This window comes from Aegilops tauschii, chromosome 3 (assembly GCF_002575655.3).
Source record: "Aegilops tauschii subsp. strangulata cultivar AL8/78 chromosome 3, Aet v6.0, whole genome shotgun sequence".
Classification (NCBI taxonomy): Eukaryota; Viridiplantae; Streptophyta; class Magnoliopsida; order Poales; family Poaceae; genus Aegilops; species Aegilops tauschii.
This window is the reverse complement of record NC_053037.3, coordinates 341,095,372-341,119,546: the sequence shown is the minus strand read 5'-3', so window position 1 is coordinate 341,119,546 and position 24,175 is coordinate 341,095,372. Positions and strand designations below refer to the sequence as shown.

At 43.0% G+C, this 24,175-nt stretch overlaps 1 long non-coding RNA gene across 4 annotated transcripts; it reads right to left on the bottom strand.

Moving 5' to 3' along the window:
• Positions 1 to 8,995: 8,995 nt before the first annotated feature.
• On the bottom strand, positions 8,996 to 11,758 carry LOC109783209 (uncharacterized). 4 transcript variants are annotated; one of them, XR_002237654.4, is made up of 6 exons: positions 11,521 to 11,758; positions 11,176 to 11,428; positions 10,626 to 10,890; positions 10,327 to 10,508; positions 9,949 to 10,236; positions 8,996 to 9,859 (listed from the first exon to the last, which is right to left on the bottom strand). It is a non-coding gene; the product is annotated as an uncharacterized lncRNA (long non-coding RNA). The 4 variants fall into 4 exon arrangements; XR_002237653.4 differs by having other exon boundaries at positions 10,351 to 10,508; XR_012204999.1 differs by having other exon boundaries at positions 10,327 to 10,497.
• Between the last annotated feature and the right edge of the window lie 12,417 nt (positions 11,759 to 24,175).

The following is a 24,175-nucleotide window of genomic DNA, read 5'->3' as shown; positions in this document are numbered from 1 at the left end:
AGATGATCATGGTGCCCTGAAGATGGAGATCAAAGGAGCATAATGATATTGGCCATATCATGTCACTATTTGATTGCATGTGATGTTTATCATGTTTTGCATCTTATTTGCTTAGAACGACGGTAGTAAGTAACATGATCCCTTATGATAATTTCAAGAAAAGTGTTCCCCCTAACTGTGCACCGTTGCGAAGGTTCGTTGTTTTGAAGCACCACATGATGATCGGGTGAACGTTCGAATACAACGGGTGTTGACGAGCCTAGCATGTACAGACATGGCCTCAGAACACACGCAATACACTTAGGTTGACTTGACGAGCCTAGCATGTACAGACATGGCCTCGGAACACGGAGGACCGAAAGGTCGAGCATGAGTCGTATAGAAGATACGATCAACATGGAGATGTTCACCGATCTTGACTAGTCCGTCTCACGTGATGATCGGACACGGCCTAGTTAACTCGGATCATGTTTCACTTAGATGACTAGAGGGATGTCTATCTGAGTGGGAGTTCATTGAGTAATTTGATTAGATGAACTTAATTATCATGAACTTAGTCTAAAATCTTTACACTATGTCTTGTAGATCAAATGTCCCACGTTGTCCTCAATTTCAACGCATTCCTAGAGAAAACCAAGCTGAAAGATGATGGCAGCAACTATACGGACTGGGTCCGGAACCTGAGGATCATCCTCATAGCAGCCAAGAAAGATTATGTCCTAGAAGCACCGCTAGGTGAAGCACCAATCCCAGAGAACCAAGACGTTATGAACGCTTGGCAGCAGTGTGCTGATGATTACTCCCTCGTTCAGTGCGGCATGCTTTACAGCTTAGAACCGGGTCTCCAAAAGCGTTTTGAGAAACATGGAGCATATGAGATGTTCGAGGAGCTGAAAATGGTTTTCCAAGCTCATGCCCGGGTCGAGAGATATGAAGTCTCCGACAAGTTCTTCAGCTGTAAAATGGAGGAGAATAGTTCTGTTAGTGAGCACATACTCAGAATGTCTGGGTTGCATAACAGCTTGTCTCAGCTGGGAGTCAATCTCCCGGATGACGCGGTCATTGACAGAATCCTCCAGTCGCTTCCACCAAGCTACAAGAGCTTTGTGATGAACTTCAATATGCAGGGGATGGCAAAGACCATTCCTGAGGTATATTCAATGCTGAAATCAGCGGAGGTGGAGATCAGAAAAGAACATCAAGTGTTGATGGTGAATAAAACCACTAAGTTCAAGAAGGGCAAGGGTAAGAAGAACTTCAAGAAGGACGGCAAGGGAGTTGCCGCGCCCGGTAAGCCAGTTACTGGGAAGAAGTCAAAGAATGGACCCAAGCCTGAAACTGAGTGCTTTTATTGCAAGGGAAGTGGTCACTGGAAGCGGAACTGCCCCAAATACTTAGCGGACAAGAAGGCCGGCAACGCCAAAGGTATATGTGATATACATGTAATTGATGTGTACCTTACCAGTACTTGTAGTAGCTCCTGGGTATTTGATACCGGTGCGGTTGCTCATATTTGTAACTCAAAACAGGAACTACGGAATAAACGGAGACTGACGAAGGACGAAGTGACGATGCGCGTTGGGAATGGTTCCAAGGTCGATGTGATCGCCGTCGGCACGCTACCTCTGCATCTACCTACGGGATTAGTTTTAAACCTCAATAATTGTTATTTAGTGCCAGCTTTGAGCATGAACATTGTATCTGGATCTCGTTTAATTCAAGATGGCTACTCATTTAAATCCGAGAATAATGGTTGTTCTATTTATTTGAGAGATATGTTTTATGGTCATGCCCCGCTGGTTAATGGTTTATTCTTGATGAATCTCGAACGTGATGTTACACATATTCATAGTGTGAATACCAAAAGATGTAAGGTTGATAACGATAGTCCCACATACTTGTGGCACTGCCGCCTTGGTCACATTGGTGTCAAGCGCATGAAGAAGCTCCATGCAGATGGACTTTTGGAGTCTCTTGATTACGAATCATTTGACACGTGCGAAACATGCCTCATGGGTAAGATGACCAAGACTCCGTTCTCCGGAACAATGGAGCGAGCAACCAACTTATTGGAAATCATACATACCGATGTGTGCGGTCCAATGAGTGTTGAGGCTCGCGGAGGATATCGTTATGTTCTCACTCTCACTGATGATTTAAGTAGATATGGGTATGTCTACCTAATGAAACACAAGTCTGAAACCTTTGAAAATTTCAAGGAATTTCAGAGTGAGGTTGAGAATCAACGTGACAGAAAAATAAAATTCTTACGATCAGATCGTGGTGGAGAATATTTAAGTCACGAGTTTGGTGCACACTTAAGGAAATGTGGAATAGTTTCACAACTCACGCCGCCTGGAACACCTCAGAGTGTGTCCGAACGTCGTAATCGCACTCTATTGGATATGGTGCGATCTATGATGTCTCTTACCGATTTACCGCTCTCATTTTGGGGCTATGCTTTAGAGACTGCCGCATTCACTTTAAATAGGGCTCCGTCGAAATCCGTTGAGACGACACCGTATGAATTATGGTTTGGGAAGAAACCTAAGCTGTCGTTTCTAAAAGTTTGGGGATGCGATGCTTATGTCAAGAAACTTCAACCTGAAAAGCTCGAACCCAAGTCGGAGAAATGCGTCTTCATAGGATACCCTAAGGAAACTATTGGGTATACCTTCTACCTCAGATCCGAAGGCAAGATCTTCGTTGCCAAGAACGGGTCCTTTCTGGAGAAGGAGTTTCTCTCGAAAGAATTGAGTGGGAGGAAAGTGGAACTTGATGAGGTGATAGTCACCCCTTCCGAACCGGAAAGTAGCGCAGCGCGGGAAAATGTTCCTGTGGTGCCTACACCGACTGGGGAGGAAGTTAATGATGATGATCATGAAGCTTCGGATCAAGTCACTACTGAACTTCGTAGGTCCACAAGGACACGTTCCGCGCCAGAGTGGTACGACAACCCTGTCCTGGAAATCATGTTGTTAGACAACGGTGAACCTTCGAACTATGAAGAAGCGATGGCGGGCCCGGATTCCGACAAATGGCTAGAAGCCATGAAATCCGAGATAGGATCCGTGTATGAAAACGAAGTATGGACTTTGACTGACTTGCCCGATGATCGGCGAGCCATAGAAAACAAATGGATCTTTAAGAAGAAGACAGACGCGGATGGTAATGTGACCATCTATAAGGCTCGACTTGTCGCTAAGGGTTATCGACAAGTTCAAGGGGTTGACTACGATGAGACTTTCTCACCACCCGTAGCGAAGCTGAAGTCCGTCCGAATCATGTTAGCAATTGCCGCATACTATGATTATGAGATATGGCAGATGGACGTCAAAACGGCATTCCTTAATGGCTTCCTTAAGGAAGAGTTGTATATGATGCAGCCGGAAGGTTTTGTCGATCCTAAGAATGCTAACAAAGTATGCAAGCTCCAGCGCTCAATCTATGGGCTGGTGCAAGCATCTCGGAGTTGGAACATTCGCTTGATGAGATGATCAAAGCGTTTGGGTTTACACAGACTTATGGAGAAGCCTGTGTTTACAAGAAAGTGAGTGGGAGCTCTGTAGCATTTCTCATATTATATGTGGATGACATACTATTGATGGGAAATGATATACTTGGAAAGTATAAAGGCCTATTTGAATACGTGTCTTTCAATGAAGGACCTTGGAGAAGCTGCTTATATATTAGGCATCAAGATCTATAAAGATAGATCAAGACGCCTCATTGGTCTTTCACAGAGTACATACCTTGACAAGATATTGAAGAAGTTCAATATGGATCAGTCCAAGAAGGGGTTCTTGCCTGTATTGCAAGGTGTGCAATTGAGCACGGCTCAATGCCCGACCACGGCAGAAGATAGAGAAAAGATGAGTGTCATCCCCTATGCCTCGGCCATAGGGTCTATTATGTATGCCATGCTGTGTACCAGACCTGATGTAAACCTTGCCGTAAGTTTGGTAGGAAGGTACCAAAGTAATCCCGGCATGGAACACTGGACAGCGGTCAAGAATATCCTAAAGTACCTGAAAAGGACTAAGGATATGTTTCTCGTTTATGGAGGTGACGAAGAGCTCGTCGTAAAGGGTTACGTCGACGCTAGCTTCGACACAGATCTGGATGACTCGAAGTCACAAACCGGATACGTGTATATTTTGAATGGAGGAGCAGTAAGCTGGTGCAGTTGCAAGCAAAGCGTCATGGCGGGATCTACATGTGAAGCGGAGTACATGGCGGCCTCGGAGGCAGCGCAGGAAGCAGTCTGGATGAAGGAGTTCATTACCGACCTAGGGGTGATTCCCAATGCGTCGGGCCCGATGACTCTCTTCTGTGACAACACCGGAGCTATTGCCCTTGCGAAGGAGCCCAGATTTCATAGGAAGACCAGGCATATCAAGCGTCGCTTCAACTCCATTCGTGAAAGTGTTCAAAATGGAGACATAGATATTTGTAAAGTACATACGGACCTGAATGTAGCAAATCCGTTGACTAAACCTCTCCCTAGAGCAAAACATGATCAACACCAGGACGCAATGGGTGTTCGATTCATCACAATGTAACTAGATTATTGACTCTAGTGCAAGTGGGAGACTGTTGGAAATATGCCCTAGAGGCAATAATAAATGGTTATTATTATATTTCTTTGTTCATGGTAATTGTCTATTGTTCATGCTATAATTGTGTTATCCGGAAATCGTAATACATGTGTGAATACATAGACCACAACGTGTCCCTAGTAAGCCTCTAGTTGACTAGCTCGTTGATCAACCGATAGTCATGGTTTCCTGACTATGGACATTGGATGTCATTGATAACGGGATCACATCATTAGGAGAATGATGTGATGGACAAGACCCAATCCTAAGCATAGCATAAAAGATCGTGTAGTTTCGTTTGCTAGAGCTTTTCCAATGTCAAGTATCTTTTCCTTAGACCATGAGATCGTGCAACTCCCGGATACCGTAGGAGTGCTTTGGGTGTGCCAACGTCACAACGTAACTGGGTGACTATAAAGGTGCACTACGGGTAGCTCCGAAAGTGTCTGTTGGGTTGGCACGGATCGAGACTGGGATTTGTCACTCCGTATGACGGAGAGGTATCTCTGGGCCCACTCGGTAATGCATCATCATAATGAGCTCAATGTGACTAAGGCGTTAGTCACGGGATCATGCATTGCGGTACGAGTAAAGAGACTTGCCGGTAACGAGATTGAACAAAGTATTGGGATACCGACGATCGAATCTCGGGCAAGTAACATACCGATTGACAAAGGGAATTGTATACGGGATTGATTGAATCCTCGACGTCGTGGTTCATCCGATGAGATCATCGTGGAACATATGGGAGCCAACATGGGTATCCAGATCCCGCTGTTGGTTATTGACCGGAGAGGCGTCTCGGTCATGTCTGCATGTCTCCCGAACCCGTAGGGTCTACACACTTAAGGTTCGGTGACGCTAGGGTTGTAGAGATATGAGTATGCGGAAACCCGAAAGTTGTTCGGAGTCCCGGATGAGATCCCGGACGTCACGAGGAGTTCCGTAATGGTCCGGAGGTGAAGAATTATATATAGGAAGTCAAGTTTCGGCCACCGGGAATGTTTCGGGGTCACCGGTATTGTACCGGGACCACCGAAAGGGTCCCGGGGGTCCACCGGGTGGGGCCACCTATCCCGGAGGGCCCCATGGGTTGAACTGGGAGGGCAACCAACCCTTAGTGGGCTGGGGCGCCCCCCATGGGCCTTTCCCCTGCGCCCAGGGTTGGAAACCCTAGGGTGGGGGGCGCCCCACTTGCCTTGGGGGGCAAGTATCCCCCCTTGGCCGCCGCCCCCTCCCTTGATGGGATCTTGGCCGGCGCCCCCCCTCCCAGGGGGCCTATATAAAGGGGGGAGGGAGGGCAGTAACACAACAGCCTTGGGCGCCTCCCTCCTCCCCTGCTACACCTCTCCCTCTCGCAGAAGCTCGGCGAAGCCCTGCCGAGACCCGCTACATCCACCACCACGCCGTCGTGCTGCTGGATCTCCATCAACCTCTCCTTCCCCTTGCTGGATCAAGAAGGAGGAGACGTTGCTGCACCGTACGTGTGTTGAACGCGGAGGTGCCGTCCGTTCGGCACTCGGTCATCGGTGATTTGAATCACGGCGAGTACGACTCCGTCATCCATGTTCATTGGAACGCTTCCGCTCGCGATTTACAAGGGTATGTAGATGCACTCCTTTCCCCTCGTTGCTAGTATACTCCATAGATGGATCTTGGTGAGCGTAGGAAAATTTTAAAATTATACTACGATTCCCAACAGTTTCAACCATCATAAAATTGTGCTTCGAAATGCAACCATAAGCGCTTGATCGCGGAAATTATGAAGCATGAGTTGCAGTGCCGGAAGCATGTTTATTTTACGATGGAAACAAATACAGGATGAAAGAAGCACGTGATTATAGTCATATATGGAAGCAACATGATAAACGGAAATTTGTGAATACATTGAAGCAAAAAAAAAATTCCATTCTTTAGATAGAAGCAAATTTCAGTTGTGTCAGAAGCAACGTCGGCAAATACCAGAAAATAATATGATTCATGACATACGTTGGGAAATCATTGTGCCAAAATAATGAATTTATTTCCGTAATAAAATGTCTAAGTTTCCAAAAACTCAGCAATTATGAGTGATACAGGAAGCACTCCTACGATCAAGCCCCACGTACGGTGATTGGTTCAAATTTGGAAACTTTCACGTAAGGGCGGGCTGCATGCAAGCATGCCTTATCCACCACTCATGCAGTCCAACGGCCTTTCACTAGTCTGATAGATAGCAAGTTATCAGTAGTCTGATGTTTAGTGATTCCCTTTATTTGGATGCTAATACTTCATGTGCTTGTTCGTATTAAATATGGTCACACCAGTTGAATCGGAATGAAAAAACATATTTATGTGCATTTATTTCGGGTTTTTAAAATTTTGAAAAGGCATATATTTCAAACCGTATGTTGGAATTCAGATCCGTCTTCACTATTGGATTCCTCATGACGATATTTTTAAAACTAGACCCCTCATGCGGGTGCTTTGTAATTATTTTTATTTTTTTCTATTCACACATGTTCACTTTTCCTAATATGAGTTTCGGGCGGCAAACTATTTTTATTTATAGATTGGGGGCCAAAATAGGAAAATCCGTTTCTGAGCACGGGCTCAGATGAGCCCGAAATCTTCACCAACGATTCACATGTAGATTCGTGCCATGCACTGTATTCTACCATCGTATTTCTATTTTTCCATTGAACCGTTGGAGTGCAATCATTGCAACGGCGCGTGACATGGAGAGGCGGAACAGGGTCCGCCTCGATGGCTCGGCTTGTTATCTGACCCGTCTCGCTGACGGCCTCCAAACGGCGAGTGGACGGGCTGGCTTTAAATGCACCCACCCACCGTCTCCCCATCCACACTTAGCAACCAGCACACAAGCAAAAAATCCCCATTTCCCCGTAGTCCAACTCCACTTCACCAGGCCAGATGATTTCTGCAGCGCTTGCACCTACTATAAGGACCGATTCATATTTCAAAATGGATACGTGCCCAAGCCTCCCTCCTATATGCATGCTGGCCAGGTGTCATGAATACCACGTAACTCATACAAGTATCAGTACAAGCCCTCAAATGTAGGGGTGTGCACAGTCACACCGAAAACCGGAAAACCAAACTGAACCGAACCGATTTATGTGTTTATTCGGTGTATGGTTTTATGGTTCGGTGGCAGCTTCGTTTTCTATTCGGTATTCGGTGCAACTTCGGTTTCCTGCGGTCACAAACCGATATCACCGAAAAAACCGAAAACCGCTATTATTTAAGATGGCCGTACGCCCGTGCCCTGTACCTGTACGTAACTGTGGCTATGACTTGTGAGCAGTTGAGTGCAGCCCATTTGTCCTCCGGCCCAACTAATGTAGATACATAATCACCACACGTTCACACGTCCGTGAAACCCTAATCATCGCCCATACATTCCTTCGTTAGGGGGCGCCCTCTCCTCTCCAACCCTAGACGCACGATCAGCTACTCATCGAGTCGGCATTCTGCAGTCCTTTTGTTGCGACGGACGTAAGCCATCCGCTAGCTTCTCCAGTTCTAATCTGTGAAATCTCAATACAATTAGCTAGTACACTACGTAACGTGACTCCATGCAAGTGATTAGATTGATCTACTACTACTAGGAATATTTTAATATTGTTTTGTATGAAACGGCTGTCACGAGCTAGTGTATCAGCAAGTATTTATACAACTTCTATCCATGGATCTTGTGCAGTATGAAGACATGGAAGTAGTACTGCAGATCTGAGATCTTGAAGTCTTGTTCCTGTGATGAAGTCCCATTTATTAATGTTTTTGTCACCAGTCAGCTATTTGATAGCCTTTTGTTTGATTTCCCTCCACTTGTGTGTGAGAAAATAAGAACTATGCTATTTGCTTTTGCTGCTACATAACTAAGACTATTTGTTATATGTCCGTACGTGAGACTTTGTTCACTATCCATTTATACTATCATTACACCCAATGATGTGACATTTTGACTATCATATTTTGTGGTAAGGTTGCTAGCTCTTGTCATTATTATTTGTAGTTTGTGCAATGCAAATAGCCACTCATAAGGCGTGGCTTTGATTGGTGCATGTACTTCAGTTTTCCGGTTAACCGAATAAACCGAACCGATATATTATGGTTAATATGGTTCGGTGGCTAATTTCTGTGTGATTATTTCGGTTGCCATTTCTTCAAAACCGAAATTATAAAAAACCGAATAAACCGAACCGTAATAACCATATTAATCGAACGCCCAGCCCTACTCAAATGGTACCCCTACCTGAATGATTCTAGCACAAAAAAGATTCAGTAAAAAGCCTGAAGCATCCAAATCGGTGAAGCAAATACATGCAGTCTACAGTTTAAACAAACATCATATTACAACTGACCATTAACCATCTTATTCGCACACTAGAAAATACTCTGAAAAGCGTCGAGGAACATCATATTAAAACTGACCATTTCTTATTACAACAAACATCATAGTCCTCATGAAATAGAGGAACAAGTATGGAGCAATGCTCATAGAAGCACACTAGAAAATCCTTTGAAGACATTTTAGTACAGATTACAAATCTAAATTTCAGACTTCAGTTTTCAACAACGCCCATACTCTTGGAACATCATTTTAGACCTTGTGCACGTGGTACGGCGGTGGCCTTCCATACCACACTTCTTACATCTCCCGGGCTTCCGTGGCTTTTTCGGTGCATCTCCTCTTTCGGCGCAAGTGGTCCGTTTGTGCCCCGCACGCCGACATATGCTGCAGAATCTGGCTCGCTTACTCAGACCCTCGTATGGTGGCTTCTCCCTGCTATTTGTCAGTTTACTGACCCCCCTTTGCTTATCTGGAGCTGATAGGCCATGGAGAGCATTGACACTCCCAGAGTTTGCAGTGCTGTTGACTTTATCAACACGTTCGGCGCCAACATATGCAATCTCTCCATTGCCAGGTAATGTGCCGGGAGCTAATTCACCCATGTTGTCCTCAAAACCCAGACCATACCTTCTCCCCGCGAAAGGTGTGCCACTCACCAAGAGAGCTTCAAGTCCACCAAATATGTGATCAAATGATCAAATGCTTCTGCACTAGAATCACCCAGCCTCACTACCTCCATTGCTTTCAGGAAAAGGGTTGGATGTCTGCATGTGAATGACATGTTAACTGGATTATCTTTCTGGTACTGAACCAGATGTTGGGGAAGTATGTCCCTCGTGTCTTTGGTCCACCGCTTCAATATATGCTTGGCAGGTTTCTCCTCCATATGAAGTATCTCCATGACCTGAATCATCACGAAAACACTTACATTTTCCTTGCACGATGGCACTATTTTTTTTACAAATGAACCGAGAAATGTTAACGGAATTTTACCCTCAAAACATGGCTGCACAACATTCCAGTGTGCTTGAACTGACCACATTCACACGTGTACTCTGTTTGGTCTTCATTTATGTTCACCTCATACTGAACCCTGCTCCATTTTTCCCTTTTTGCTGCATTGTTGTGAACGGTTACATACTTCCTCATCTTCTCCTTTTCTGTGACATTGTATGATGTCGCTTCAATTAATAGGCGACTGAATTCTTCAAACATGGCCCTCATGTATATTTTACTTGCATGATATTCTATTGCCAAATTGGTTCTCCGCACACCTCCACCCTGTAACACCATTTATATTTTTTCTCCTGTTAATAAGTCAATAATGGTAAGAAAATTCCTAGTTCGGATGAAACATAGCCGACTCTTAACTAACAAACTGGAGTATGAAGTTACTTGCGATCATCGTCCTTTTCTCTACATAGCTTTCTTCACGCTTGCGATGTGCTCTGTGATGTACCAACTGTTGTCTACTGCTCGCAACCTAATCAAGGCTGGGCACTCACATCTACATGATCTACTGTTCTCTGCCTCCAACTTGCCCTGTACGTTCACTGATAAACCATATGGTCAATCGCTTCCTCACTACTAAAATTATTAAAAATTCATGTAACAGAAAAGAGTCATCCAAGACAAGAAAAATTAAAAAGAATGAGGGAAAAACCACTCACCGAGCATCTGCAAACGATCTCCTGCATGCATTTTGTCCTCTGTGCGTTCAATCGGCTCTTGCCGTATCTAATGCCAAAGCCAATCTCCCATGGATACAGGTTGTAGAAGTCATATGCTTCACTCAATGAATCAAATATCAGTCCTAGTTCGGGCCTTATCACACTTTTTGTTGACTCCTCCGCGTACTTGCGAATCGACTGGTCCATTGTGCTCATTCGCGAAGCGGATGGTGTCCGGTCCGGTGGCATACTTCCCAGCTTTAATCTGCAAATCCACGGCCAACATCATTGATAGGTTTTACATTTCATTGGGTATGTATACAAGTATACACAGCAATAAGCATTGAGTTATTCATTCACGTATGCAATCAGGGTGTGGTTCATCGCTCAAGTTTCAGATTCCCAAATATCTATTTCTTTATGTGTTCTTTTGCGACCCCATGAGATCTGAGCTAATTTGTGACTGAATAACTGTTGAGCGCGCAACAATGTTCAGCTACTTCACACACAAAACGAACCCCTATATCCATAGAATTATGATTTTTCGTACCTTTACGTCCACCCTGGTGCCTGAGGGTTGATTCTGTCAGTAGACTGCGCAGACCTCGACGGGGAAGAGTCTGGTCGTCGCTGAAACCCAGCTCGTGCACTTCCATTGACTTCGCCGCCGAGCTGCTGACCACAACCAGAGCCAGCGTTCGAATCCGCGGGGCGGCAACTTCTGATCTGGGGTTCGACAACAATGCTAGAGAAACCGGATCTGGGTGCTCATGGCTGGGGCGAACTCCTCCTGAAGTGGAAATCTGAGAAATCGATGGCAGCGCCGGCGGCCATGGCCAGTCAGTTGCCATACAAACAAATCGCTCAAAAGCTTTGCAGATCTGCGGTGACAAACCTGCCACAGCATCCAGGAGGAACTCCAGCTTCCCCCATGTTCCAGCCGACTCACCGCCGGCGCAGGTCGTGCGCAGCCGGGGGATTTCTTTTAGCCGCCGACGCAAAGTGGGCGGGGCGTGTGTGATGGGTACCAGGTGAGGGCACCGGCAAGGGTTTCCAGAATGAACCACACCACTCTCGGTTCGATCGGTGTTTTTTTTGCCACGCGTGACCCGATCGTCATGCATAGACGGCTCATCTTTTACCCGACCGTCCTGTTCCTCGTACCTGGTCCACGGCACGGGAAAACGTCCAACGATCTAGTCCACGGGCCAGACACCACACACGTCTCCGTGACCCCTCCGCGTCTATCGGTCCCACGTACGCTGCACTGTTCCATCCCGTATTGCACGTCTCGCCTCATTTTCTAAACTACGACGCCAGCTGTGTCAGACCGCTTTCTCGCATCCCGATTCCAGAATCAAAGGCGCAGATATCGGGCTCAGCTGAGCACGGGCACCAAATCGCCCCTCTCGCCAAAATATTTCCTTTTTGAATCGGCCACTCTAGAAGCGCTAGCAGGCCAACGGGCACCCGCTAGATGCTTGCAAAAACAAAATTTAAATCGTCCCTAATCGACCCCTTATATCCTTTGAAGGAATAAAATTTTACTCCTCAAACCATTCCACACCTTATATTTACTCCTCTATGGCCACGATGAGTATATTTTTTTCTTCATCATCCTTGCCCACCGCTCCCTCTCTCAGCCGCATCCACTCTGGTGCTGATGACATTGCCTCTACCGACCACCGCACGTCATCGCCGACACCCCGCAGCCCCGCCGATCTCTAGCCGACAAATTTGAGCAAGATCTGGCGATCTTTTTCTTTGTCCTTTCCATCGTCTCCAGCCACGGCGGAGCTCGTCCTCATCATCCCCAGCGCGGCAGCACTGCCCCCATTGTCCACGCTCACGAGCAAAGGTGCAGTAGGCGGAGGAACAACCACATGAGGAAAAGTTAAGATTTGTATCATGTAATAACTTGCATTTTGTAAGATAATCTATTCCATTATGTAGCTTAACCAACGATCCATGTGTTGCCCGTTAACGAAGCACACCCTACATGTGTTGTTACCGGGTCTAGCCATATGCGGCCCGTTAACGGACATGACCATACGTCGGTCATTTTACGGGCGTGACCATGCATGGGCCTTTTTCGGCCAGGCCACTTTGTGGGACCTAACTAGAGAGTCCATACATGGGCCTTTATGAGCCAAGATCACCATGGCCCACCGATGGGCCTGGAGAGAGAATGGGCGCTAAATAGGCCGAAAGTATCATTCACGAGTCCAAATACAATACGCGTCGTTAACTGATTCCGCTAGTGGTGCCCTTGAAGGCGGCGACCGAACCTTTAAAACAAGGTTGGGGCAATCTCCACAACTTAATTGGAGGCTCCCAACAACACCACGAAGCTTCACCACGATGGAATGTGGCTCTGAGGTGACCTTAACCGCCTAGGGTGCTCAGACACCTAAGAGTAACAAGATCCGCAAGGGATTAGTGGGGGGAATCAAATTTCTCTTTGTGGAAGTGTAGATCGGGGCCTTCTCCACCAATCGCTAGAAAATCAGCAAGTTTGATTGGCTAGGGAGAGAGATCGGGCGAAAATGAGCTTTGGAGCAACAATGGAGTTTGGGGGAGGATGAGGTAAATCTTCTTGGAGAAGAAGACCCCCTTTTATAGTGGGGAACAAATCCAACCGTTATGCTCTCCTCAGCCCGCACACAAGTGATGTCTACTACGCACGGTTATTCTTGTAGACACGTGTTGGGCCTCCAAGCATAGAGTTTTGTAGGACAGTAGCAATTTTCCCTCAAGTGGATGACCTAAGGTTTATCAATCCATGGGAGGCGTAGGATGAAGATGGTCTCTCTCAAGCAACCCTGCAACCAAATAATAAAAAATCTCTTGTGTCCCCAACACACCAAATACAATGGTAAATTGTATAGGTGCACTAGTTTGGCGAAGAGATAGTGATATAAGTGTAGTAATGATAGTAGATATTGATTTTGTAATAGTAACAATAAAAAATAGCAAGGTAGCAATTGATAAAACGGAGCACAAACGATATTGCAATGCTTGAAAATGAGGCCTAGGGTCCGTACTTTCGCTAGTGCAATCTCTCAACAATGCTAATCTAATTGGATCATATAACCATCCCTCAACGTGCGATGAAGAATCACTCCAACGTTATTATCTAGCGGAGAACATAAGATGAAATTGTTTGTAGGGTATGAAACCATCTCAAAGCTATTCTTTCCGATCAATCTATCCTAGAGTTTGTACTAAAATAACACCAAGCTATTCTTTCCGATCGATCGAACCAAGAGTTCGTACTAAAATAACACCATATGATACACATCAACCAACTCTAATGTCACCTAGATACTCCAATGTCACCGTGAGTATCTGTGAGTTGATTATACGATATGCATCAAACAATTTCAAATTCATAATACTCAATCCAACACAAAGAACCTCAGAGAGTGCCCCAAGATTTCTATCAGAGAAACAAAGACAAGAACGTGCATCAACCCCTATGCATAGATTACCCCAATGTCACCTCGGGAATCCGCAAGTTGAGTGCCAAAACATATATCAAGTGAATCAATATGATACCCCATTGTCACCACGGGTATTCATAGCAAGACATACATAGTGTTCTCAAATCCATAAGAGTATTCAATCCGATAAAATGAAACCTCAAAGGGAAAACTCAGTTCATCACAACAAGATAGAGAGAGGAAAACACCATATGATCCAACTATATTAACAAAGCCCGTGATACATCAAGATCGTGCCAACTCAAGAACACGAGAGAGAGAGAGAGAGAGAGATTAAACACATAGCTACTGGTACAAACCCTCAGCCCCGAGGGTGGACTACTCCCTCCTCATCATGGAGACCATAGGGATGATGAAGATGGCCTCCAATGCTGATCTCCCCTTCCGGCAGGGTGCCGAAACAGGGTCTAGATTGGTTTTCGTGGCTACAGAGGCTTGCGGCGACGAAACTTTTGATCTAGGGTTACCCTGAGGGTTTTCGAATATTTGGCAATTTGTAAGGCGAAGAGGCGGTGCGGAAGATCACCGTGGGGGCACAACCCTCTAGGCGCGCCTGGGCTCCTGGGCGCGGCCAGGTAGGTTGTGCCCACCTCAGGCCTCCCCTCTGGTACTTTTTTAGCCCATCCTGGGTAATCTGGTCCAAAAAAATTCTCCAAAAAAATTCGCTGTGTTTGGACTCCGTTTGATATTGATTTCCCATGAAGTAAAAAACAAGCAAAAAACAACAACTGGCAGTGGGCACTATGTCAATAGGTTAGTCCCAAAAAATGATATAAAGTTGGTATAGAATGATTGTAAAACATCCAAGAATGTTAATATAACAACATGAATACTTCAAAAATTATAGATACGTTGGAGACGTATCAGCATCCCCAAGCTTAATTCCTACTTGTCCTCGAGTAAGTAAATGATAAAAGAAATAATTTATGAAGTGTGAATGCTAGCAAAGTGCATAAGTTTGATTAGTTATAATTTCAATCACTTTTACTAGCATCATAACATCAATTCTTTCTCATAAAACTTCTCATGCTAAAGTAGCAACCAATTCACATGTTAAGGTTCAAACAATGAATTCTCTTGAAACCCAACAACCTATATTCTTAGTCACCAAACAATTGCAATTCAACTTATTCAACAGACTTTAAGTAAGAGATCCACATACTCAATCATCATATAGTCTTCTATGATTGCTAGTACTCAAAGCATATTCTTAGAACAAATGGAATCCATTGAATATAGGGAAAGATAGGGGCTTAATGTTTCACCTCCCAACTCATTTAACATAGAGAAAATTGTCAATAATAATAAATCATGATCAAATATACTTGACTGGTCATATGTGCCTAGATCTTTCCCCACCACATGATGTTTGCCAACTAGAGAATAATTGAGGTTGAAATGAGAATGCATTCTATTGACTCTTGCATAAAAGTAAATACTGAAAAGTAAAAGATAGGCCCTTCGCAGAGGGAAGCAGAGATTGTCATGCGCTTTTTATTTGGATGCCCAAGCTCTTAATGCAAAGGAACGTCACGTTATATTGCCCCTTATGATAGCAACCTTTATTATGCAGTCCGTCACTTTTATTACTTTGCCATCACAAGTTCGTACAACACTCAATTTTCCCTTACAATAAAAGATCAAACATATTCAGGAGCAATTTTTATTGCTTTATGCACCGATGACAACTTACTTGAAGGATCTTATTCAATCCATAGGTAGGTAAGGTGGACACTCATGGCAAGAAACTAGGTTTATGGGTTTTTGGATGCACAAGTAGTATCTCTACTTAGTACGAATTTTTGGCTAGCAAAAGATCCTAGGCAAACACCACATGCTGGAGGATCCATGGCAATATAACTTCTATGCAAATATACACAACCATAACTCATTACGTTGTCTTCCTTGTCCAACTTCAACTAATTTGCTCAAGTTTGAAAATAATTAATGGATATTCACAATCATAGAAGATTTCCAAGATAATATATTTGCATGTGAGAGTTCTCTTCCTTATACTAATCATTTATGATTTGCTTGTATGACCAATATTGTGATTGTCAAGCTTCAAAAGATTTTATTTTCTAAACCCAATGTGAAGCTACTACTAGGCATGATATGGACATATAATTTCAACTTCATGATATTCAATTAATTCCACAATTTACTCATAGGATATAAGTGAAGCACAAGAGTAAATGACAAACTACTCCAAAAAGATATAATTGAAGATCAAGCGAGTAGTTAAGTAAAGGGGTAGCTAATTGAGGACTCTCTCTTATTTAAAAACTTTCAGATCTAAGTATTTTATTAAAACAACAAGCAAAACAAAATAAAATGACATTCTAAGAAAAGCACACATCATGTGAAGAAGCAAAAACTTAGGCTCAACCGATACTAGCCGATAGTTGTTGGTGAAGAAAGGTGGGATGCCTATTGGGGCATCCCCAAGCTTAGATGCTTGAGACTTCTTGAAATATTATCTTGGGATGCCTTGGGCATCCCCAAGCTTGAGATTTTGCGTCTCCTTAATTCCTTTTATATCATGGTTTCCCTAAATCTTAAAAACTTCATCCACACAAAACTAAACAAGAACTCGTGAGATAAGTTAGTATAAATGAATGCAAAACCTTATCATTCTCTACTGTAGAAAATCACTAGAATTATTATTGAACATTACATACTAAATGCCTCTGCATATTTAATACTTCTATCCTCAAATAGAATCATTAAACAAGGAAACATATCCAAACAACACAAACATAACAGCAATCTGCCAAAACAGGACAGTCTGTAATGGATGAAGAAGTATCCATACTTATTTAACTCAAAACATTCTGAAAATTTACCAAACAGCAGGAAATTTGTCATATCTTATTGTGAAAAAAATTCAATATTTTATCACATTCTGACTTTTCTCGGGAATTTTTGCAACAGCGACAAACTTTCTGTTTTGAAACAGCAACTCATATACTTGCAAAATAAGCATGGTAAAGGCTATCCTTGCCACTTTTATTGAAATAAAAGATACAAAACATTATTCTACATAACAGCTAGCAAATCAAAACAAAAAAATGACACTCAAAGCAAAACTGATATCATGTGACGAATAAAAATATAGCCTCAAGTAAGGTTACCGAGATTGTTGGAGACGAAAGAGGGGATGTCTTCCGGGCATCCCCAAGCTTAGTTGCTTGGATCTTCCTTTAATATTACCTTGGGTATGCCTTGGGCATCCCCAAGCTTAGGATATTGTCACTCCTTATTCTCCTCATATCGATATCTCACCCAAAACTTGAAAACTTCAATCACACAAAATTTAACGGAACTTCGTGAGATAGGTTAGTATGATAAAGAGCAAACCATTCACTATGGTACAGTCAAAGACAAGATTCATAACTGTTCTCACACAATTCCTACTGTACCTTATCATTTCCACAATTTATATTGAGCAATATAAGCCATAGAAACTAGGAAACAAGCAAACTATGTATTGAAAACAGAATCTGTCAAAAACAGAACAACCTGTAGTAATCTGTACTCCAACCATACTTCTGTAACTCCAAAAATTCTAAAAAATTAGGAATGTAGGTAATTTGTATATAAATCATCTGTAAAAAAATCAGATCAAAATCACGTTCCATTGAATTTCTAAAATTCCAGCACTGAGTGCAAAAGTTTCTGTTTTTGCACAGAATCAAGTCAACTATCATCCACACTATCCCAAAGGCTTTACTTGGCACTTTATTGAAAAAAGCTATAAAATATGATTACTACGGTATCCTAACAATGTGAACACAAAAAAAGTAGGTAGAAATATTGGGTTGTCTCCCAACAAGCACTTTCCTTTAATGCCTTTTAGCTAGGCATGATGATTTCAATGATGCTCACGTAAAAGTAAAGAATTAAAACATGAAGAGAGCATCATGAATCACAAGTTCCTCTCTCATAATAATTTCCAGTAGCATCATGAATGGATTCATCAATATAACTATCACACAAAGCATTCCTTTTATGATCCCCAAGCATAGTATTTTAATTTTTCTCCACATAAGCAATTTTATTCTCATTCATAATAGTGGGAGTATCACATGAAACTCGAATACTATAAATTGTTTCCACATTAAAATAGTAATGTTCAGTAAAAGGATATTCAAAATTATGACAATAATTACCACTACTTTTTATAACATAAGTAGCATCACAATAATCATCATAAGTAGCAACTTTGTTCTCATAATAGTCAATTGAAACCTTTTCCTAAATAGTGGAAACATTACTAAATAAAGTCATGACCTCTCCAAATCCACTTTGTCATTATAATAAAATTCAACACCCTCCAAAATAGTGGGATAATTATTATCTAAAGTTTACACTCTTCCAAACCCACTTCCATAAATATTGCAATCATCATAAATAGGAGGCATGCAATCATCATAGCAAATTTGATCATTCAAAGTAGGGGGACTAAAAAGATCATCTTCATTAAGCATAGCATCCCCAAGCTTGGGACAAACATTAATTGCAGCAAATAAATTCTCAAACATGTCATTCTCATCAAACATAACATCCCCAAGCTTGTGGCTTGGCATATCATAAGCATAATCACTCTCATCATTAATACTATGAATAGAACCAATGGTATAACAATTGTTATCATCATAATTTCCCAAGTTGGTGCCAAAAAGATTTTTAAGATTATAAGGAGTATCATTATCTTCCCAATCATAATCATCACAACAAGCAATAGGCATAACAAAATCATCATCAATAGTGCTCTTGGACATTGTGCCATAAGACAAAGAAGCAATATCATCATCAAGTGCATCTTCCATGATTATTTTTGATTCATTTTCATGAGGCACAACAATAATAGGAGCAACATTATTTCGGAGAGATACCTTTTTACCTCTATTCTTTCTTCTTTTCTTCTTCTTCACCACATCATGTGTGGGTTTAATTAATTTTTTCGAGCTTCTTATTGATGAGATTGGTTGAATAGGGAGCTCCTCCTCGTCACATATTTCATCATGAGAGACAATAGGAGGGAAATTGGAAATCTTAACCCTTTCATTAGTATTCATTTTTATATTCTATTGGTTTCCCCATCTTTCTATAATTGCCAATATAAGCATTCTCATTGCAATTTACCATGCAAAACATATAGATATTTTTAGATTAGTTTCAATGTCGTCTGTGAGAATGAATACTTCAAACTAACTATTTTTATGTGTCAATTCTCCACTCCCCAGAAATAGAAAAAGCTCATTATAAAGTTCAAGGGTGATCAAATCATTAAAATATTTGGCCATGATTTGATCATGAAAAAGTTTACATTGGAAATTAGGATGACCAACCTTATTGCAAAGTTCACAAGTAATAGGACAAAGAGAACATAATTTTGTAACAAATTCATCTATCACTTTGAGCAAAAAATTGGTTCTATCATGTTTATGTTTCTTACAAAGTCTATCTTCTCTATAAGGCACGTCTTCACAAAGTCTTTCCACTCCACAAAAATTGACATGCTTATAAGAAACATTTTTGTCATGACTGGTGCAATCATCATTAGCATTTTGGATATTCAAAGAATTCATACTAACAACATTGCAATCATGCTCATCATTTATGCCAAACATTTTATTGAATTCCTCTTCTATCAATTGAGCACAATTTTCCTTTGCATCATTTTCACGAAAGACATTATAAAGATGAATAATATGATGCAACCTCAATTCCATTTTTTGTAGTTTTCTTTTATAAACCAATGTAGTGATAAAACAAGAAACTAAAAGATTTGATTGCAAGATCTAAAGATATACCTTCAAGCACTCACCTCCCCGGCAACGGCGCCAGGAAAGAGCTTGATGTCTACTACGCAACTTTATTCCCATAGACATATGTTGGGCCTCCAAGCACATAGTTTTGTAGGACATTGACAATTTTCCCTCAAGTGGGTGACCTAAGGTTTATCAACCGTGGGAGGCGCAGGATGAAGATGGTCTCTCTCAAGCAGCCCTACAACCAAATAATAAAAAGTCTCTTGTGTCCCCAACACACCAAATACAATGGTAAATTGTATAGGTGCACTAGTTTGGCAAAGAGATGGTGATACAAGTGTATTAATGATAGTAGATATTGATTTTTGTAATAGTAACAATAAAAACAGCAAGGTAGCAATTGATAAAACGGAGCACAAATGGTATTGCAATGCTCAAAAATGAGGCCTAGGGTCCATACTTTTGCTAGTGAATGTCTCAACAATGATAATCTAATTGGATCATATAACCATCCCTCAACGTGCGACGAAGAATCACTCCAAAGTTCTTATCTAGCGGAGAACATAAGACGAAATTGTTTGTAGGGTACGAAACCACCTCAAAGCTATTCTTTTCGATCAATCTATCCTAGATTTCATACTAAAATAACACCAAGATATTCTTTCCGATTGATCTAACCAAGAGTTCGTACTAAAATAACACCATATGATACACATCAACCAACTCTAATGTCACCTAGATACTCCAATGTCACCGCGAGTATCCGCGAGTTGATTATACGATATGCATCAAACAATTTCATATTCATAATACTCAATCCAACACAAAGAACCTCAAAGAGTGCCCCAAGATTTCTATCGGAGAAACAAAGACAAGAACGTGCATCAACCCCTATGCATAGATTACCCCAATGTCACCTCGGGAATCCGCGAGTTGAGTGCCCAAACATATATCAAGTGAATCAATATGATACCCCATTGTCACCACGGGTATTCATAGCAAGACATACATAAAGTGTTCTCAAATCCATAAAAGTATTCAATCTGATAAAACGAAATCTCAAAGGTAAAACTCAATTCATGACAAAAAGATAGAGAGGGGAAAACACCATATGATCCAACTATATTAACAAAGCCTGTGATACATCAAGATTGTGCCAACTCAAGAACACGAGAGAAAGAGAGAGAGAGATATTAAACACATAGCTTCTCGTACAAACCATCAGCCCCGAGGGTGGACTACTTCCTCCTCATCATGGAGACCATAGGGATGATGAAGATGGCCTCCGATGATGATCTCCCCCTCCGGCATGGTGCCGGAATGGGGTCTAGATTGGTTTTTCGTGGCTACAGAGGCTTGCGGCGGCGGAACTTCCGATCTAGGGTTACCCCGAGGGTTTTTGGAATATTTGGCAATTTATAGGGCGAAGAGGCGGTGCGGGAGGTCACCGAGGGGGGCACAACACCCCTGGCCGCGCCTGGGCGCGCCCAGGTGGGTTGTGCCCACCTAGGGCCTCCTCTCCGGTACTTTTTAGCCCATCTTGGGTCATCTGGTCCAAAAAAATCTCCAAAATTTTTCGCTATGTTTGGACTCCATTTGATATTGATTTCCTGGGAAGTAAAAAACAGCAACTGGCACTGGGCACTATGTCAATAGGTTAGTCCCAAAAAATATATAAAGTTGCTATAAAATGATTGTAAAACATCCAATAATGATAATATAACAACATGAATACTTCATAAATTATAGATACGTTGGAGACGTATCAACAAGCGGTACTACCGCTCCACGAGCGGTGCTACCGCTTACTACAGGAAGCCAAGGAGAAAGAGGAAAGCAGGGGAGAACAGAGTACTGGGCCGTAGTAGCAGCGGTGTTAGGGGTGGTACTACTGCCTATAGGTGGTACTACCGCCTCTACTACCGCTCCTACTTTCGCTTGTCTTCCTAGGTCAAATGGTAGCACGGTAGAGGCACAGAGGAATTACCTAAAACCCGAGAGGAAAAATCAAGACCCCAGCCACGAGCGGGACTAGAAGCAGTACTACCGCTACTGCCCACGGTACTGCCGTTTGCAGCTCCCCACCACTTAAGATGGATAACTCCAAGGAAGCGGAAAGTGGCAATGGTTGCAATATGAGTGTGTACGTGTTGATTCCACCCAAACCTTTCCGAAGCGGACCCCCTCTTGATAGTACGGTTTTCCCTACAACTCAAGTCCACCAAAAAGAAACGCAAGAAAGAAAACCGTCTTCACTTGAAACTCTGAGGGGCACGAATCCTCTTGTGCCATATGCTTGATAGTCTGAAATGCTCAATGCACATGATTAGTCCGCAAACACATTGTCATCAATCACCAAAACTACTTAGGGAGAAATATGCCCTAACAACCTCCCCCTTTTTGGTGATTGATGACAACATGGGATTTGCACTAAATATGTAGCAATGAGGCGTGCAAACCCACAGATGTACAAAATATAGATGGGCTCCCCCTAGATGTGTGCACCACTTTAGATGTGCTTTGGAATGCAAAGTGCACACATTTAGGATCCACACTCGCCCTATGTTTTATAGACCAAGCATACTTGCAAAACATAATAATTTAGGAGCAGACAAGTAATAGCATGTGAGCATAAGGATAAGGGCATAACATAGAATATATCTCATACAATATTAAAGTACTCGATGTAATAAATAAGGAGAGGGTAGCGCATATGTCTCATACCATATGGTCTCAAACACACAGGACAGACACAAACCAGAGCAAACGAAAGAGTTCGAGCGAGGAAAGCAACGGCAAATAAGAGAACCACACTTGACTCACGACACACTACAAATCCCTAAACTCTCTCCCCCTTTAGCATCGAGACACCAAAAGGGCAGAGAGTACACCTAAGAACGAAGGTGGTAGCAACACTCCAAGACATCACCAATCATACTCATCCACCTCAAACTCCTCTGCAGCAGGTGTAGGGCCCCCAGTGCCCTCATCAGAATCGGTCCACGGGCAGTGCACTCTGACCCGAGACTCCTCATTAGTGATCTTGTCCTCGGAGCCATCTGAAACGGTGAGGCCAACCTGACTCATGATGGACTTGTCACGACTACGGGCCTTCTTCGCATTCACGTGAGCCTTATACTGTCCCTTGGCCGGGAGGAAAAAAAGTTTCTTCATCTTCGTTTTCGGGCTGCAACGTATTATGTTGCAGACTTTTCAGACGACGAGTAAAGGTACGATAGGTCGTTGTCATGCACTCTGCTATGCCGTTGGAGTTGATGGACTCACTTTACCTTCCAAGCCTTCTGCTGTTATCGTGTTAGATGGCCTTAAGCCTTATTTATTGTAATAAGTTCTGTTTTGAGACATTCGATGTAATACGTGTGTGATTGCTACTCTGTTATAAATCCTTCGAGTACTGTGTGTGTCAGCATTACCGATCCAGGGATGACACTGAAGCACAGAGACTTCACCGTTTGAGGTCGGGTCGCTACTAGATGGTATCAGAGCACACGCTGAGTGTAGGACACGACCACTAGGAAAAGCCATAGGTCACCTTTCTCTACTCATTTCTGACTCCTCTCCATTTTCTACTCTTTAGGATGGCGGACTCGAGGAACAAGTTTGCACAACCGGATGAAGACACCCCCTTTGGACGACACCTGAAGGAAGCCACTAGATACCTGAATATTGGAATACCAAGCTTCGCCGGGACCTACTACGCCACTTTACCCGAAGAGGAGCGCTGGATGATTCAAGTTCAAGTTCCAGGAAGGACATTCACGCCAGTTACGGAGCCCATAGAGTTTTCCCTTGACGCACCCACCTGGAGTCTAGGAAAGAGCATGGCAGCTCACATCGCCATGGGGCGCATTGGCGAAGTTTACCACAAGGATCTCAAGGATACTATCTACCAGATATGTGGGCGCCGAGATGAGCAGTGGGAGATAGTCAGCACCAGGAGGGACAGGTCCATTGCAGCATTCATCCAGGAGCTAAACCAGCACATTCGACGCCAGGAGAACCAGATGTGCGCAGGCATGATGGATCTGAAGAAGGCGATGACTAGGATCACCGAGCTAGAAGAGGAGCTCAAGGCTACTCGCGACGATTATGAGGAGGAAATCGTCGTACTAGTGGAAAAGAATGACGACCTGACAAGGAAACTAGGAGTTTTTATGGGAGACCCTGCGCCGGGAGGAGAAGACGATGAACCCAAGGAGATTCATTCCGAAAACTACATCATCATCGACGACACCGACTCCGACCCTGA